Source organism: Lycorma delicatula, chromosome 10, assembly GCF_047948215.1.
Source record: "Lycorma delicatula isolate Av1 chromosome 10, ASM4794821v1, whole genome shotgun sequence".
In the NCBI taxonomy this organism is placed as follows: domain Eukaryota; kingdom Metazoa; phylum Arthropoda; class Insecta; order Hemiptera; family Fulgoridae; genus Lycorma; species Lycorma delicatula.
In genome coordinates, this window is record NC_134464.1 from 21,639,340 (window position 1) to 21,656,689 (window position 17,350).

At 30.0% G+C, this 17,350-nt stretch overlaps 1 protein-coding gene across 1 annotated transcript in view; it reads right to left on the reverse strand.

The window, feature by feature from the left end:
* LOC142331677 (homeobox protein unc-42-like) overlaps nt 1-17,350 on the reverse strand; it is a 67,430-nt gene that overhangs the window by 19,605 nt on the left and 30,475 nt on the right. The window lies entirely within an intron of this gene.

Consider the following 17,350-nt stretch of genomic DNA (forward strand, 5'->3'; position numbering starts at 1 on the left):
ACGAGAGAGGTTTTAAAATAAATACATCTAATAAAAAAAACTGACAACACAGTTGTAAGACTTTCATGACACGGCATTTACAAATAAAAAATAATAAATATATCAATGACATACTGAAAAAATCCCACGTTATAATAACAAGACAATAATATTGTTTTCAGGTTAAAACTGCAAATTTCAAATCTGGTATTACTAAAAAAAAGTTTCTATTTCGACAACTTTAAATATTAAAATAGTTTTCAGCGCTCTTGAAAATATATAAATTTATACCTCACACGACCATGTTTGTTACTTTTTGCGCAAACTTCGAAGTGGAAGTCAAAGTTAACTATAAAAAATCTGTTTTTAAAGCGGTCTTGATTACAATAAAAGATCTTATATGGACACTACGTGACTTCCTAGTTTGCGTACGCTTATTAAATTACATATACACATTTTTTTTTTAAATGAAAAGTACATAAAATTTTATTTCACTAATAAATTCTGATTTTTTCATTTTTTATTTTTTTATTTTTATTGGTATTACTGAATTATTATTTATTGTAAAAACGTGTTTAATAATTTAAACCGTGTATGTCCAAATTGGACCGATTACAATACTTTCCCTTCTAGAACTATAGCTCTGTTATACCGCTATCTAAATTGGAAAGTAAAATGGTAAAACAAACTTCAAAAACTTCATAAAACCAGTTAGATAAATTATTTCCATATAAAATGGCTTTAACTCAGCTCTTTACCATCATAATGTTATAACTATTTTTGTGTTCACCTAATGCATGATAAAGTAATGAGATTTTAAACTAATTTTAGCAGCATTCATTCATACCCACTTATTTAAATTTATTTATTAAAATCTGTTTCTTTAATTTTATTTTAAAATAAATCTAATTATTATTTTTTTAAATACGTGGGCACTAATACCCACGTATTCTTAAAAAAATAAAACGTATGTACAATACTTCTTCTTCCACCTAAAATTACATTCTAAAAATCTGATCGCGGTCATGAAAGGCCTTCGGTATATCCCTATCGAACAACTGTTAAGCTTTGTTTAAGAATAATTTTTTGTCCGATTATCTGTTAATTAATTCCTTAAACACGGACGTCTTATCGAATTTTTACTTTTTCGGCTGTAGCGATAATGCTACTGTACCAATAAAAAGAAAGTACATAAATCAGACAAAAAAAAAATAAAAAAATATATTGATCATTTTTACTTCCTTGTACGAAGTAAAGTAATATAGTGATCACGAAAAGTTTCGGTTTCCAGATTTCAACGGAAATATCCATTTTTACCATCCCTGAATCGATTTTGACTAGTTTCGGCGTGACTTCTGTAAGAACGTATGTATCTTGCATAATTCAGAAACGATTAGCTGTAGTATATTGACATTTTCAAAAAAATCATGTCCCGAAAAAGCCCAAAATCCACAAGAATTTGGATTTTGGAGTTTTTCTTAACTGCAGTAATAAGACCTAATTGATAGCTTTTCTACGATATATATATATATATATATGTAATAAGTGGTATTTATTTTCATTGGTTTCAGAGTTATAGCCAATAAAATTTTAATTAATGAAAATAAAAATTACAATAAATAATAAATAAATAAAAACAATAGAAAAACAAAAATATGAAAAAAAAACAGAAGTTATTAACGAAAATAAATTTTATGTACTTTTAAACGTCTGTATAGGTAATTTAATAGGCGTACAAGGAAATCTTGTGCACATATCTGATTTTTTTAATTTGGTGGAAGGGTGAAGGCATTTGATTCGAGAGAATGGACAAGTTTTTCAACATTTTTTTTTATGTTATTAATAAATATGAATAAAAAAATCATGATTTCGTGAGAAATCATGAAATAATGATTCTTTTAAAATTTAAAATCATGTAACTTTATGAAACCAAGTTTTTCATCAAATCACACAAAGTGAATAATAATCATGGGACCGAAAACTCTACTCCTCACAGTTTTGTCCAATTTTTTTTAATTTCAGAACAACGAAAATTTACAAAAGATTCTTCATCGATACTAATAATTGTCTACAAAAATAACCCAAAATTGAAAATTTTAACAATATGAATCCGTTTCATGGAAACAGTAATAAATTAAAAAGGAACACTCTAAACCATTATCCGATTTTGAAAATAATTAATAGTATCAACACCACATTTACACGAAGTACGAAATTTCATTATTATGTTACATCCATAATTGGATATGTAATACACAAAATTAGTACCGATTTATAAAAACAAATTGTACTCAAGGGAACATAAAAGATCCGTTTCGGCACCAGAGATGGCGGAGGTAGATTTCACTAATGCTAAGTAGGGGATAAAAAAGATTTCCATTTTAAAGTTTGAAAAAATTTTAATTTTCTAAATACAACAATGGTTGTATATGAAAAAAAGTCTTACATGCTTGGCGTACGACAAGCCCCATCTTCTTATAATTCCAGGAACATTTTGGTCATACCTTATCGCAAAGGTTGTCAAAACTTGTTTCAGACAAAAGTTTTAAGAATGTTTAGAGGAACGACCACTTTAAACCGATTCGAAACTGTGCCTATTAAGGGAGATAAGATTTTTTCTGTCTTCGAAACCCCATTTTTTCACCCCCTGGGCCAATGGTAAGTTTTAGGCCCTTATCCAAAGAATAGTAGGAACGTTAAATGAATTCGATACATTTCTTAATAAGTTATAGCGATATTTTGTTTTTTTCGAAAAAGCCCACCATTTTTACCCCCGTGGTCCGATTTTGCCGATTTTGGCTGTTAAGAAACTCAACCGAGATTTTGGAACGAGTTATTTTTAAGGAACAGTTTGAAAGTGGTTGGCGCAAAATTACGGCAGTTATCGAGTCCACAAGAAAGTTAAATATATATATATATATATATATATATATATATATATATATATATATAAATGGATGCAAAAACATTTTGGGCTGACGATGGTTTTGGGGTCTGGTGGATGTGAAACGCAAAGATATGTCGAAATTTTTCGGAAGTCGAATCATGGTACTCATTACAATAGTTTTTAGGTAGCTTTCTTATGAAATCTACCTAAAAATAAGAAACTAAGAACACCCAAGCCATATTACCTATATTTTAGTATTCTGTACTATAATAACCGGGAAAATAAAAAAGCTGGCAAAGTATTGCATGACTTTCCCGGCTACGCTGGTCAAAAAAGTAGTACTGTAAATTCAGAAAAAAATTTAAAAAAAAAACATTGAAAAATAAAAAATTAATAAAAAAACTAAAACAAAGTTGTAAAAAAATAAAATCGTAAAAATTCTATGAAATTGTAAAATAAAATAGTCTTAAAAGTTATTATATGTTCTTACAAAATTTTGCTGTATTAAAAATACTTATTAGTACTAATATTCACCAAAATTAGTTTTATAAACTAATTTGTGACCGAAAAAACAAAAATATATTTGTTCCAATTTTTAAAAATTTGGCAGTCTTTTATTGGCTCCCAATATAGGCTTAACCTACCAAGGGGGCTTTTTTATTGATTATGATGATTACCAAAAAAAGATTTAGCATTAAAATTTCCAAATTTTGAATACAAAAATGTTTGATTTTAGAAGCTTCCTTACTCTGTGGAAAAATTTAAGTTATTAAACTTTAACATAGATTAGAAATAATGAAGCGATGCCTAATAAAAAAAAATTGAAAGAGAATTGTTTAAAAATATTGAAAAAATAAAAAATATCTTATGAAAAAAATTTCTTCACATTTTGAGTCCGGAATTTTATATAGGTTCCAAGGCTGCTTTAATTTTAATTTAAAAAAAAAATTAATATGATCAATGCCCGGTTTATATAGAAATGTTTGAGCCAAATCTGAAGAAAATCGGTTCGGTCAATCTTTATGTATAAGGGCAAAAGGAATTCGACACACATAGATATGTTTTTTTTTTTTTTTGTTTACATGAACTAGTTGGATCCTAAAACGTAACGATTTGAAAAAAACCCGATACCCAATTTTTGATATGACCAAATTTTTTCATATAAAATCTAGCTGCATTGGCGGTAAAATAAAATAAAATAACATATGAATTGGATGTGCTTCTTAGATAGTTTATTTATTTTTTATTTTTTTAAATTTGTTTTATTAATAATCAAACTATAGTTCATATAGCACTCTAGAGTGCTATATGAACAATAATTTTTTTAAAAAAAACCCTTTCAAACAAGTTATTTTTTTTGAAGTATAACAATATTATATAATATTAATGAAATTAGCAATTAAATTAAAACAATTTTAAACAGGAATTAATCCCATTTTAGCAGTAACAAAAAAATTGAAAAATATTTGTATATGCATGCAACTATAAAGAGTGGAACGTGGCACAAATGAATGTCTTTAAAAAATACACTCGTATATGACGCTCTTCTCCATCAGAACAATTTAATTACACTATTTTGTTTTATAAACTTTCAAACCTTACATAAATCTGGTAAGCATCACACACACACACACACACACACACAACACGTATGTATAAACAAACAAACAAACAAACATGATACATGAATAATACTAATAAATGTATTAAAATATGAGTATCACACTACAACCCGTTTATTTATATACTAGCTAGCCCTTCTAGCCAGAACCTGAATCCTCGGGGTCCAGGTCGGCCCAGACGAACTCCGGAGCCAACTGAGGGGCTCCTCGGGGTCTCCCGGGGCCACGGGCCTTACTTATTTCTTTGCCATAGAGGCAGAATATAACAATGAAGAAAAAGGATTACTTTATTATTCTTAATGAATATTAATTTACTACTTCACCATCATTGGGAGTGAAGAAATAATGAATAATTTTAATATTTTAACTTTGAAGGGAGCTTGGGCCTTAAACCTTCCATGGTATAATACGAATGTATCCTGAAAATTTGAAAGCAACCTATTTACAAATACCACGTTTGAATTTTAAAAATCGCACGATTGTTTGCAGAGATATTATAAGAGCACCCCATTGCACCTTTTTGGTTCAGATGACCAATCATGATTGGTCTAGCCTCCCACAGGGTGCTCGCATACCTCACCACTTTAGCCTCACACGCAGTCCCAACGGGAAGCCCACCATTTTTAAACAAAAGTTTTTAAAATTATTTCATATTTCTTATTAAACGTAAATTAAATTCTATTATTTTTGTAATATTTTTTGTTCGATTGATTCGAATCATTACACAGAGTGTAATAGGTAGGTAAAAAGGGGAAGACACTCGCTTTGTGACGATCCCGGTTACCCCAACACCATCTCCATTCCTAGCCCTGATGGGTTTTACCAGAGGTGGTCTTTTAGACCCTCTAAACTTGATAACACAACACAGTCATCAATTTGGCTTCTGTCAGGATGCTACCGACGCAAGTGCCTCGATAAAGATTTCCGTCAGTTATATACAAACCTACTATCGCCTTTGTATGGCCTCTTCTAACCACGACCACCTATCAACTATAAAATTAACCGATTAGCGGAAGCGCGATCCCCGCGCCTTCCTCTAACACCGGAGGTTTTACAGAAATACTCTTCCTATATCTAACATAAGTTAGACTACGCACACAGATCATTACTTACTTGATTGAATCTTTAAACACCAAAAATACTGTCCTCACACCAAGAAAAACGTGTTGATCACAATAACGACAATTTTGTCCAATAATATAATTTTCTCAAACTCCTCTTGATTTACTTAAGAATTAAGAAACAGATTCACAAATTTAATAAGCCTCTAATGAAAACATACCCTCTGTTTTAACTCTAGTCCGCTTTCAGGACCGAGGTTAATAACTACATCCTCCCACACTGCAGCTCCATCACATAGAAAAGAGCCTACACAAACGCTTCGAGTGTAAAATGTTAACTTTTATGAACAATTAATGCCTCAACTGAAATAATTTAAAATTGGTACCGAATAGTTTGATATTTAGCATGAACTTTTATTAAAATTTTAATAATTATTTTTGTTATCGGTATGCAATTTTATTTTATTCTGTTTTTTAATTATCCCTTTTGAGATACGAAGTGAAATAAGAGGCCGACATACATTTAAAAGTTTTCAGATGGATTATTGTACAATGTCTACATTTCAAGGTCCCCTGATCCAACGAATTTGTCCCTTGAGTGGTCATATTTTCTTTGACTTGATGTCAATCCTTTATTATTCTATAATAACCAGAAAAATCAAAAGTAATATAAAATAATTTAAAAAAATAAATTTAATTAAATTTAAAAATAAAAACACAAATAATATTAAATTATACCTTAAATTTCGGCTTTTTTAAGTAGCCAAATTCAAAATTTAGAAATCTAAAGAATTGAATATTATTTTTACCGACTTAATAAATAGAATATTTATTTTTACCGAATTTTCGAAGAAAAGTACGGTATTACTTTCTTTAGCACGGTGGGATTGAGGGGTGAAATTGGATTTTCTTTATGTTTTGAGGTGTGAGGAGTACGAATGTACAGTCACTTAAAATGTAATTTTGTCTCTTTCTTTTTCCATATATATATACTAGAGGACAAACAACGTTATTAGAAACAAACGTTGTCCTGACGTGGCATTGTTCTGTAATAAATGCACAACACATAAATAGAAGTAACTTATTTAAGTTAAAATTAGCAGGAATTTGAACGATATTTCATTAATATGACTGTTATCAGTTTGTGATGGTTGTATTATTGTAATGGGTTTATTGATTAATTATGTTAATATTTATTTATTGATTAACCATACTACGTTAATATTTATTTTCACTAAATATTGAGATGTCTGACGAAAATTGAATTTAAAAATCGAAACGTCGTAAAATTAATAATTAGTGTAATTAATAAATTTTCATCCACGTTACTTCTAATTTTCACTTAAGATCATTTTAAAAAAGTTCCTCCTACATTTTTTTTTTTTAATTTAATAATTTTGAAGTTTCATAACCGTGTGATAACTTAATTAATCAATTAATAAAAAATTAAAGCACTGTAAAAAAAGCAACGTAGTTAAAATTTTGGTAGAAATTTTTATCATTTTTCTCATTCTTTATTTTAACATCTATTTTATCAAATTTTAGATAATTGTAAATTAAAAACCATTTTAGAATTTTTTTATAAAATTAATCAGCTACAAGAATAATAACTTCAATTTTTTAAATATACTTTAAACTATATTTATTTTACAAATTGACATTTTTATTTTCAAAGAGCCGTTCAATACTTCATAAGTTGCATAGAATCAAATGAGAACTGACAATTTAAATTTGTAGGTTAAGTTGATTGTTATTGAATGCACAATGAATGATGTGTATACATCATTAAAATTCATGTAAAATACTCACTTCAATACTGTATCTTACAAATTTGCACAATGTATATTTTTTAATTATACTTTAAAACGTTATTTAAATAAATAATAATATAATATTCTCAATAAGCGCGCAATTCTAGCAGAATCGGCAGTGCTTCGCTATTGTTCGATTTGAGTATACATACAGATTAAATGAGCACAATTGAAAGTTTGATAAAATCTTAAAATAAACTGAACATTAGGAACTTCACAAAATTTAACCTTTCACAGAATGTAAATAAATCCAAATGGCAAAATAACAGCATTACTTATCGGATAAAATTCACACCACTCTCTAATCACAGTATTCGGTGGAAAATAATTTTTTAACGAAAAGGGTTGTGGCTGCAAAATCATAACAATTAATACTGAACATTAAGAAACTTACAAAATATTACGGAACTTCATAAAATTTAACCTTTCACTTTATAAAAGTCAGAATGTAAATAAATCCAATTGTCAGAACAGCACTACCTATCGGATTTAATTCAAACTACTCTCTAAACACAGTAGACCGTTAAAAATACGAATTTTAATGTAATAATAACATTAAACTACCACGCAAGTAACTGATATGCGAAAAATCAACAAAATAAAAAAAATTTCCTAGAATCCGATCGCAGCACCAACTACCGGTTCTGACTGATATGACAAAAATGAAAAAAAAAAATCTAAAATACGCAGCGCTGCCTACCGGATCAAATTGTGAACCTTAACCATCCCAAGTTCAACAACAACACATAAATTAATTAATTAATTAAAAAAAAAAAACATTTTCTATCGCATCAAATTCTGAATCTAAACCATTAACTTAATCATACACACAAAATTTCATCAAAGTCACTCCAGCCGTTTAGGAGGAGTTCAGTTTCATACACACGCACAGAAGAAATATATATATAAAGATATATATACATAAATTTGTATAAAATTTGTGACTCGTAAATCTCCTAAACTACTACATCAATTTTTTGAAAAATTAGATATGCTGTAGTAGTATACCAGAAGTTGTACATGTGAACATTTGAAATAGATCGGTTGAATCATTCTTGAGTTACGCTCAGTTTAAGATCGAAAATAATTTGAGGTTATGTCGACTGTCTAAATGGTATAGTATTATTTTCAAATAGTGGTGTATTTTTCATACGCGCGCATGTAGCGAGTCACAGTTGTGAGCGAGTTAAAATTTGATCCTTATGTTGCATATACATACAACGTAAGTATGCATATATACTAGCAATGTTGCGTATGTATATATGTGCGTTTCTGATTGCTAAATAGTGAGGGCGTTGAATGGAAGTCGTTTTCTTCTAATTATTTTATTCTTTCGAAATCAGTTTTATTTATTTTAAATTTCATCGACTAGGATACATTAAAAATATCATATTTCAAGGAATAAATATGAAATAAATACCAATATTGAAATTGACTTTTGTAGAAAATATTTTTAAAATTTCATAATAGCTCTCCACCCAATGTAGATTAAATCATTAATTTTCTGAGTTAAATCATATTTATAATATATATCAGCAAAACATAACAAAAAAATGAAATTAAATACGATATTTTTAATTATTAATTAGCATCATAAAGCGGATGTTTATGCGAAAGAATATATGGAGTAATCATTTTTTAGTGGATGAGAAATCTCAAATTTGACTGGAGGGTGATTCCTAAAATGGGTCCAAAAATGAGAACCCCACCACTCTGCTGTCATTACCAAAACAGGTCAGCATTTTAAATTACGTTGCTCAAAAAAATATTTTTAAATTTCTAGCAAGGCTCCAGTCATTTCGGGAAAACATGTTTTTCATTATTTAATTGATGAGTATGGCTTTTAACAAACAACTTTAAAGGATTTATCTTTAAAGGATTAAAGAATGGCAATTTAAAGGTTTAAAGGATGAAGCAAATTTATTGTTAAACAAAATTTTCGGAAAACATTTTAAAATTCCGTACTTTCGTCAATTAATGAAAACTGCTTTCACCGGTCCGAAAACGCTCCGTTAGCGATTTACGGCTAGTGAAAGATTTCGCTCCGATTTCTGTTCCTCTACTGAAATAAGCCCTACTGAAATTTTGGGAAGGTAAATAAGGGGTAAGTTTAGTGGTTTCTTGTGGTTTTGATCTGAAAAATATTTAAAAATGTGTCCCAGAACTGTATCACCATTATTTACTTAATGTAGTAGGTATAGTGCATCATTTATACTCCCTCTCACCACAAGGAGCGCCTGTGTAGCACTGACGCACAGCTGCTGTAGTAGTCTTCTATACTATAACGTCAGGTGAGCGATAGAATTATTTAAATGAATAAATTTAATGTGTAAAAAAGTATTTAAGTGGCCGCTATTACCACCACACCGGCGCGAATGAAATACGGTATGCGCGCGCACGCTTTTGTAAAATCATTGAAGTAAACAAAAATATTATATTTAAATAAAATGATAAATATTTTTAATGAAGTTGTGTGTGTAAACCGTGCATCAGAAAAATCCGCGTGACGGGAAAGTCCTACAACTTAGTTGTCAGTTTTTTTTCATTACTTTAATGTGAGAAATACGCCTATGAAGTTTTCAAGAATTGGTTCTTGAACAGACACTCAGAATAATTCAGCTACTTAAATGTAAAATAAAAATAAGAATATGTTGAACTCTAAGAAATACTTCACGTTTTATAAAAATATAAGTATTCAAATTTCGTAAGAATTTTTAATAATTTAAAAAAAAGGGTTGAAAGGTAACGCTGAAATAATTTATTTGTCACAGAAAGTTGGAATTGATATTCCTAATGAATTACGTGATTCTATTGCACTGGGTTGCAAGATTATCAGAAGAAGGTCGTAGTAGTTAAGGAATTTACCCTCAACACATTTCCGGTTTTACATTTCTAGGACAGTAATTAAACAAATCCCTAAAGCTGGTTTTACATAATTAAAAAAAATCTGACGTGAAAACTCAATAACTTCCGTGTACGACTATTAAATTATTTACACAAAAGTACAATGAAAAGTAGAGTATAATGAAAAGTACATAAAATTTTATTTCATTAATAACTTCTGATATTTATTCTTTTTTTGTTTGTTATTGAATTATTATTTATAGTAATTTTTTTTTTACAATCAAAAGTTAATTATTAATAACTCAATGCATTTAAATTTAAAAAAAAAGTTTAAAAAAAGAGATGAAGTCAGATTCGAACTGATGTGCCTTCCCCTTGTAAAATCGAAATATTTTATTAATTAAAATTTTATTTGGGTATATTCCTGGAACCGATGAAATTAAGCACCACTTATGATATATCGTTGAAAAACTATCAATGAGGGCTTATTATTACAGTTAACAGAAAGTCCAAAATCCAATTTTTTTTGGATTTTGAGCCTTTTTGGACAATCTTGGACCACTCGATTGCAATCAAAAAGGGAGATGCAAAACTAGATGTTACAGCAGTCCTAAACCCAAAATTTCAACATCCTATGACTAATCTTTTTAAGTTATGCGAGATATATATGTACGTATGTACAGACGTTATACCGAAACTAGTCAAAATGGATTCAGGGATGTCAAAATGGATAATTCCGTTGAAATTTGATAACCGAAATTTTTCGCGATCACACTAATTCCTTTACTTCGTATAAGAAAGTAAAAAATAAACGTTGTGTTAATAAAACTGAACCATTATTAACGATAAAATAAAATTTAAAAAATGAAAAATATGGTTTAAAAAAAAATAAATAAACGATTTGTACTAAAAATTAAAAATAATTTTGTTTTCAAGAAAATTACTTTTAAAAAATGTTGTACTTACGCTTGAATAAAAATAAAGGCGCGCTCTCATTATATAGTGGTATATGAGAGCGTGCCCCCACTCTTTTTTTAGTCATGCATAAATAAAAAAATTCTTTAGAAGTAGCTTTCTTGTAAGTAGAATTAATTTTTATTTTTTAGTACGCGTTTTTAAAAAAATAAGAAAATCATGTTTTCAAAAATTAATTTTTTATTTTCTACGTTTTAGTTGTAAGTAAATGAAATTATTATAAAATTTTGCATTAGTATTTGTATATATATATGTACTATTTCTTATCTTTTTATTACATTTATTTATTGGGATTTTAAATAACAGCAAAATTTATTTATAAAACATTGAACAAATTTCTATCATCTATTATATACTAAATTCATTTTTCTATACATTTCATTCTATTTCATAGATTTATTATTTACACTTTATTTACATTTATTTACATTTATTTACATTTATTTACACTTTATTTACATTTATTTATACTTTATTTACATTTTATTTTACATATGGTCGAAAACAAAATTCAATTTGTTTACTTGGAAACTTCCCGAGATTCGAAATCTTTCCATATTTCTTCTTAAGATAATTTCTAAGAATTATCTCACTTTTTATTTCTTTCACAGAACTGAGTTGTTTGAAATCATAATTGGACAAATTAAATTCTCTTAAGTTATAAAATCTACTCGTAAAGTGTTAATCTTTTCTTTGTTGATTTTTTTTTCTGTTTAACCTCCGGGGCCGAAGTTAAGCATTACTGTACAGAGGATGAGATGAATGATTTGTAGCGTGTGTGAAAAATGCCATGCCTGACCGGGATTCCAACCCGGGACCTCCGGGTGAAAGGCCGAGATTCTTTGTTGATTGAGTTTTAATTAACCACACGTCTCAGGAACGGTCGGCCTGAGTTTGTTCAAGACTACACGTTTACCAGTAGAGTTACGTTACACTGGTTTAATTTTTGATACGACTTTTAAAAAAAAGAAGTTTGTACTTTTAGTTGTTTTAATTCTTTAGCAAACAAAAGAATATTTATATGCAGTTTTCTTCTACAAATTATAAACTGGATAATTAGTTTCTATTATGATAGATGATAGCAATTATTTATAATGAAATCAGATGATTAGCGTATATAAATTTGAGAAAGTAAATTTACACCGGTTATAGTTATTAAAATCCGCTTCAACAGCCCATCTGATTGACTGACAGTCAACATAAATTGGATCGATAGCTACATCGTATCGATTCAGCTCTCATCCTCAAGGTGTTCCCCTTGTTTTATATATAGATAAATTCATATATATATATGCACACACACACACATAAAATAAAAAATAAAAATATATGAAATTAACAATGGAATATTATACTGTCACCCGATTTACGTCGCTGTATAAAATTTTACTATTGTATGAAATTGGAAAATAAGTTTAATTAATGTTGCAAGATTTAAGGACACGGTGAAACCATTAATTTAAAGAAAAGTAATAAAAAAGGAAAAGTAAATCATGTGCAAGGGACGACTCTATAACGTATTACTGATAGAATATAAACTCAAAAAACAGTTTTATATAAATCTTTAAGTATTCTTCGAGCGCACGTGTGCATCTATATTCAATAAATAACACACGGCGAAGCACCCTAACGATGTAAACACTGCAGCAGCAGCACCAGCCATTATGATCAATTTAGTATCTCTGCATTACTGCAATCGTAATTTACAACTTTGGAGAAATTCCAAAACTAAATATGTTTTTTTTACAAATTTAAATTAAATAAAGTTTAAATTAAATTTGTAATTTATTAGTTTTTAAAAATAAAACATCAAACTAAAACTTCATCAAATACCGTCAAATAATTACGATGACTTGTTTTTATTTTTTTATACGGGATATTTCTTTAGAGGACTAAAAGTATGTTTCTCCGAATAACTTTGGAACCTATATTATTATTATTTATTTTTTTTCACTGAAAATAATGAAATGGTCTCTTAATAGAAAATAGTTTGTATCATTACAATCACTACTTTTACCGGTTTTATATAGCACAATAAAGTACAGCCTGAAATTATTCGATTATTTAAACCAATTTTACACAAAACTTTAAAAAAGAGGTTAGAAAACTAACCTCTAGAACACTATACCCAAAATTAAAAAATAAGATTTTTATTTTGATCGGTACGCAATAATTCATAACGAGTATACGGATCGTGTCAGGAATGAGTATATTTGCTACTCTACAGAATTGTCCAGCATTTCCCTGGAAGGATCAAGGGAAACTATGCTAAAAAACTTGATCGAGTTTGATTTTTCGCAAACGAGATCAACCTGATCATCTCATGAAAACTTTTCGTAAAATAGAATAACCAAAAAACTTGTTATCTGAGCAACAGAAATATTATGGTTATCCTTAATCAGAATTCTACCCGTGTAATTACAATGTTACTTCTTTCTACCTGAGAAGCACAGTTCGTAAATATGGTTTTATCCATATTTAAAGTTAGATGGTTGGATAGTTACAGTTACAATAAGTCGATGTATTGTTTATTTCCTGTTATTTGACAATAATAATATAGAAAAAAAAACTGATTCATATAATACAATCTACAACAAAACAAACACAAGTAGTAGAGCTTATGTTATAAAAAAAAAGTCGAGAGGGAGATTTTGATAGAAAATAATAGATAAAGTTCCCCTTTAGTTCAGTTTTAAATCATAACAATACTGATAAATTATTATTATTATTATTAATAAGTTAAGGGTTCATTTTGCTCATTCTAGAGAAAATCTCAAAGTACATGTGTCTGCTATTGTATACACATTCTATCGATGATTTCTCTCACTAATTCACTCTTTCCCTCTGTGACAAAACAAAGCGAGCGCGCTCCCTCCCACACACACACACACACACACACACACACACACACACACACACACACACACACACACACACACACACACACACACACTCGCGCGCGTGTACACAAACACATACACACACTACTGACTAAAAATCACTTTTAACAATAACAGATGACATTTTTGTTAGGTTAAGGGTTAGAAATTATTGATTTAAATAATTCACACAATTTTATTTTGCAAAATGTTTGATAATGCTTTTTAGTATCATTTTATTCTGGATAAACTTAATTAAAAAATTTTGCAACCTATTTCACTCTGTTACCTTTCTATTTATCAGATCCGTAATAAAAAAAATTTCGGAGGCAAAAAACGGATTCAAATAACACGGAGTGTTCCGAAGAGTTCCGATGTTAGTCCCTTTGACATAAAGGATATTTTTACAATTCTTTCACATTCTTCTTTCAAATCTATTAATATTTCGTGTTAGTTTCTAAGATTATACAGAGTGAGTAACATAAAACCGACCCCATAACGTAACCGCTGCAAAATCGGTAGGTTATGTTTGAATGAAATTTTATGATTGATATGGTTAAATTAAATAAGAAAAACATAAAACGTAATTTAAATGTCGCATTTATTTACCTTAAAAGAGATGTTCAAAATGACCACCCTGGACATCGATGCACTTTTATGCTTGACTGATCTTATTGAGTCGTCTGGCGCAAAACGTTGTTGTCAATTGCGTTGATTTTTTCATGAATGTCCACCTTCAATTCATCATTATTGTGGGGAACAGATGCATAAACTCTCTCCTTTAAGTAGCCTAAAAGTAAAAAATCGCAAGAAGCCAACTCTGGAGAATGTGGAGGCCACCGTTCTCTACTTACAACTCGTTCATTTGTGAAAGCTGGATGAACGCGAATCAGTGAAACGTTTGATGTGTGACACGTTACTCCGTCTTGTTGGAAAAAGCTCTATTTTTTTTCATTATCAGTTAATTGCGCATATAATTGTTTGAAAATTGTGAGGTAAACCTATGTATTGACAGTCCGGTCAAAAAATATTGGTCCCACTATACGATTACCGGAAACGGCACACCAAACACCAATTTTCTCCTCATGAAGTGGACGCTTGAGTATCTCATGAGGATTCCTTGCCATCCAATATGTGGTGTTCTGTGAATTAACATGGCCGGAAAAATGGAACCGTGCCTCGTCTAACATGAAATACGACATCGGGTCTATCTGTCTACCAACAATGTTATCGAGAAGTCAGTTGCAATTAAGTCGTTTCGGTTTGTCTGTCTCCTTCAGTTGTTGCACAGTTATAACGCGATACGGTTTCAATTTTAATTCATGAAAAATTTCACGACAAGATGTGTATTTAACACCAGACTGTTTGAATAATAATAATAATAATTAGTACTGTTTTTTTTTTGGAATAGCAGTAATTCTCCTTTCAATATCGGCCTGTGGAGTCCTAACGGAAGATTGCCTATTTCGTTTGGCATTTGAAACCAAATCTTTGGTACGCCATTTTTTAATTAAATCGTGTATGGGATACAAGCATTCGGAAAATTTTTACGAGTAGTTGACGTGATTCTTCAAACGATTCAGAACTAATATAGGCCTCAACTATAGCTATTCTTTCCCGGATTGAATAAGGCATTTTACACAAGCACTAGTGCACTCACAGTAGGTAATACTGCAACAAAACGTATACTGCACTGACATATACCACCTGACAAACGGCAGCAACAATCAGTAGTAACATATATATCCACTATTAGCGCCAGTTGTGTGAGAGTCTTTGATGAAAAACAAAATATATTTTTGGTCAGCGGTTTCATTATGGGTTCGGTTTTATGTTGCTCACCCTGTACTATTCTAATAAGTATTCATTAAGATCTACTGTCCACCATGTTATGCGGATTAGGAAGGTTTTTTGAACATCTGTTATCAAGGCGTACAATACAAACAATATATAATAACTTAAGGGATGTTGCAGAAAACATTCAACTACCGTATTCATTATACTTTTGATGATTGATCTGTCGATAATGTCACATTGTTTCTAAAATAATTAAAACTTGAGGAAAGTATTTCATGGCTATATATATGTAAATTAATAGTTTTGAACGTCGATCACAAGCATAACTGGACCACAATATATTTTTACTTTTGTTTACGTCATTCGTTCAGTCCAATTGCGTTCGTTCGCCTAAAAGTTCCAGTACATCAAACTACATCGATAAGTTTATCTTTTTCAGTTTAAGCTAAAAATTTAATCTAATTTTCGGAATTTAATTTTCGAAAGTATAATTTTCTATATAAATATTTATGTTTTTAAAAGGATTTCGATTAATTTTTAAACTGTAAATAAAATGTTTATTTACATCTGTACCTCTTTCCCCGGAAACTAAACCGGATGAAAAAGCTATAACTTATTAATTTATTTTTAAAACCAATTGCAAGTTAGAATCCAAAAAGCAAATTGAAAAATAATAAACTGTTTAAAGAAATATTGCTCATTTTAAGTACAGAGCATAGAGGAGAATTCTCCCGTTGACTACAAAATTATAATTTTAGAGAAAAAAAAACCGGAAGGGGAAAAAATAAATATAATATCTGTAACAGACATAAATTAGCAAGTTAGAGAAATTACTTTATGCGCCAAACTTACGTCTAAGTACAAAAAGCAACTAGACGACCAGGATTTCCATTTATGGTAAGTCAAGAGGATTGAATCGCCTAATGGTCTTTAACTCATAGTGTTTTTCCTGATGTGAGAAGTATGCAGGTGGATTTCCCTCAATCGGCATATTACAAAGTCTCTTTCTGGACATGGTGCTTTTCGAGATAGGTTGGCTAGATTTGGTTTGATTAATTGAGGCTTGTGTCCTGAGTGTAGGGCCATTCATCCTAGTGCACCATGTCATATATGTCCGCCCCAGATACGAAGCTGAACGTACCAAAGTAGCTAGAGAGCATGCCAGGATCAATTGTGGTTTTGATCTACAGTTAACTGGAAAATTGAGAGGGAATGGAACATAGTTGCCTGCTTCCTTAGATTCTTAGCCCTGCGGAGGATGGCTGAGAGGAACTGATGTTATTATAGATGTATAGGTAGAACAGAGACCCGGGTGGCTAGAGCCCAAGCCGGGTGGTTACTTCGCCAAGATAGGCGTTTTGGCATCGATTCCCGGTTAGCTTAGATATTCGCTGTTAGGATGAGATGGATGCGTGGAGAACTTGTGATGGGACTGTGGTGTGGGAGGGTGTAGGCGTTGACTTCACTCTCGGAAGCAAACCGGAGCAGAGAGAAA